This window comes from Orbicella faveolata, unplaced genomic scaffold (genome assembly GCF_042242905.1).
Source record: "Orbicella faveolata isolate gen_17 unplaced genomic scaffold, um_ofav_v1 contig_13, whole genome shotgun sequence".
Taxonomy (NCBI): Eukaryota; Metazoa; Cnidaria; class Anthozoa; order Scleractinia; family Merulinidae; genus Orbicella; species Orbicella faveolata.
The window spans coordinates 13,202,501-13,206,194 of NW_028301540.1; positions in this window are offsets into that span (position 1 = coordinate 13,202,501).

The following is a 3,694-nucleotide window of genomic DNA, read 5'->3' on the forward strand; positions in this document are numbered from 1 at the left end:
CTCGCGTGTTACCTCGGCAAACGTGGAGAAACGGCGTTTGTCCGGAGAAGTCCCTCGCATAAAGATCCACTCCATTGGACAACAGAAACTTTATGACATCAACATAAAACTTTGAAATTTTCTTTTGTTTTTTACCTCCCATGAGCGACCACTTGACAGATAATAGAGAGGACATTGGATAATAAGGTGTTGTAACGTTATTGTATTCCTGGTTAATACAAGAGACGGAAATTTCTCAATGGAAAGAATCGGATTTTTCTTTTCTGGAAATTGACTTTTCACACGAATAAAACATTGCATCGGCATTGGCGCATGGGGAAGTCTCTGCAGTTACCATATGCTCATAAGGCAAAATTTCGACTCAATATGGTCTAAACTCTCGTAAGCGACCACCTCCAGTAAACGCGTATTTTAATATATAACTGTATGTATAGCATAAATTACAAAGTCGTTACAGAACATAAGAGTGCATATAAAGAATGGCTGGCAAATTAGCACATTATACCATGTCCGCCATTTTGAATAATGAAATACAGACGGTGTCAGACACTCGTTTGTCCAGTTTGGCTATGACGTCAGTCCTTTCTCATTGGCTTACAGCCAAGCCCTTTGTTCTTCCGCTTTATAAGTGCGACATCACCCGGATGGTTGGGCGGCCAGTTAACTCCACCGCAATATACGCATCTCTTTTAACTCCTGGATAGTATTCTTCCTCTTCCTCAAACACCCCCCTAAATTTCCCCCCAATATCCTCTCACACGCTGCTTTTCATTAATCCCCTTGATATACCTACACAGCCCACTTCACATTAATTCCCCACAAATTTCTACATAGCCTACATTTCATTAATCCCCTAAATATAACTACACAGCCTACATCTCATTAACCCCCTCTACAGATGCCTACACAACCTACTGCTCATTAATCCCCGACATATACCTACACGGCCTACATCTCATTAATCTCCCACATATACCTACACGCCCTACATTTTATTAATCCCCTGCATATACCTACACAGCATACTTCTCATTAAGAGGCGCCCTCTGTAATTTTCAACTATGGCCATTTGGACCAGAAAAAATCAAATTCCTCAAACTTTCTCAGATGAATGATCTAGATAAGTGATTCACAAAAATATAACTTTCAGTTCAATTCGATTCGTATTTTAGCGCTGGGGCCACCATCTTGGTTTTGCCCCTCTGAGAGGGCTTTCAGCGGCCATTTTAGGGCACATTTTTAACAATTTGCCATACAAAGAAAACGATCTAAATCCGGGTAAAAGCCCTTTATTCGAGACAAGCAAATGTTTCTTGTTACATTGAGAGGCTGTTTTGGCAGTTTGATCATCACCTGATTTTTCTACGGAATTTTAAATTTCTTCCCTTTCGGACTACTCATGAAGCGCCATAAAAAAGGCGAAGTTTAAAGGAAAATATCGCCAAAAGTACATCACTTGAGATCTCAAAACTACCCTCCGCTTAAAGAGCAATGTCTCACCTGTAAAAACATGCAGTAAAATTTTGGGGCAGTTAAAACTGTAAAATGTTAGAAGAAGAAGTTTAAGCTGTGCTTTTGTCAACAAAGACCGCCGTCCTAATTAGCATAATAACGTGAAAATAACGATGCACAGAGAAAATAATGATATATTCCACTTACCTCGCGACATGTCGACAACAGGATGTTCCACGATGCCTCATGTTATATTTCCAGTATGTTTCAGCCACATTTTCGGTGATTAGTGTACGAAATCACTCTCAGACATCGCCACGGTTAAGCAGATTTCAACTCTCCGAAGCCCGCTTCATAACATCTATCAATATTATTTGTCTTTCGCCTCATAAGCCGCCGTTTACAAGAAGTTTAACAATTTGCTGAGATCCTAACTGACCCAGAACTCTGTTAGCAGCCTTTAAAATCCTCCTCTTGATCGAGGATTCTCATCAAGAACTCGTTTAAGCTCAGTTCTGTTTTGATCTGTTGTGCACCCGCCATTATTCCACAGATTGCGTTACATTTGACAAATGCACATTCCAACGGGTAGGGGTAGGGTGGGTAGGAAGTGAAAATGTAACCGACATTAAAGCCATTTTACGCATTTCTGTGGCTAAACTATTGTAGTAACTGGCTTTCCCAGAATGATTTGAACATGAGCTTCTGCTTGTAGGTATTTTCTAGTTTATCTTTGCAGGGTACGGGGGGGGGGGGGGGGGGAGGGGGTTCGTGTATTAGAAAAAAAAACGAAAAAAAGAAAACGATAGACAGTATCAAGTTAAAAGATTATGATCTGTGTATCTTGATCAGCTTGATCAGTTCATCAGTGAGGCCCTATTAGGGGTTTTCAGGATACTGGATGTTTGGGTAAAAAATTAACAGGATGCAAGAAATTTAGGGGAAAAATTAATGGGGTAGAGCATGTTTAGATCAGATAAAGCGGGACAGTTGTGTCTTTCGCTGCCGGAAGTGCCATCAAATTTTGCAAAAGACAACAGACTGACGAATGGTGCGCAGGAAGTAATGGTAAGCGACATTTTATTGAAACTTCTTACATTTTCTTAGCCGTTGGAACTAGTGACGTAATTAACTACCCTACCAAGCGTGCGACTTAAAAAAAATCCTATTGTGGCCGAAACAAATTTCGCACTAAATTTACGAGCCTGTACTAAAACCGGGATTACCAGAAAAGCAGCATATCGCTAAGCACTAACTGTGAATGGCTTCCAGCTGAAAAACTAGCTTTTATCGTATCCGTAGAAAAAAATCATACTGAAATTCAACTGTAGATGGCATAATGCGCGCGCAAAACAACTGCGAGAGACGTCAATGTTTAACTTACTTGGAAAGTAACAGGAAAAAATGTAACGGACACCGACAAAGTTTTCGAAAGGATGAAACAACTCATTTAACTTTTTAAAAAGGGGTGATTACAGCTACATTTTATGGTATGAATTGGAAGTGGCAAGCCTATTCTACAATGCATTAGTTTTTGCCTGTGAGGAAAAGTTATGTAGACTGTATTTTGGCTAAGCCAGAGGAGTGCTGTTGCGACGATTCTGTTATTAAATACATATCAAAAGTGGTTTTTTATGTTACTACTTACCACGTAGTTTAAAGACGTTTTTTAATATGTTTAGTTTTCTGCATGTAAAGGCGAACCTTAAGAGAATCTGTGAAGAAATATCTTTACCTTTTTTTCAGAAAAATGCTACCTTCAGCTTTAGCTAATTATCTCGGAAAAATTAACGACTACCCCCAGTTTTCTTTGTGGATTCTAATATCCCTGGCTAAGATCTACGTTTTATTAATCTGGCGGAAACACGTTTGTATTTTGTAGGCACCATTCGTTATGAGCCTGAGGCACCCCACAGCCGCTAATGTCGTTCAGTTCTGTGATGGAGTGTATAAAACGTATTCAAACGACACTTTCGTAGATAAAGACTCTATTCAAAGACAAAAAAACTCCAGAATACAATTCAAGAACAACGACTTCGCATTAGTTTTGCATTCGTTCCCTTTCAGTTCAGTGTTCGAGGGGGGTCAAATCGTGTCAGTCACGTGACAAGCTCGGTCCCAGTTTTCAACACACTCCCCCGCGTTGATTGACGTCATCAATCAAAGTTCAAAGTTCATTTAAAGTTGAAACAATCTTACGAGCATAAACTCTATATAACAGAATGAACTCAATACATCTATC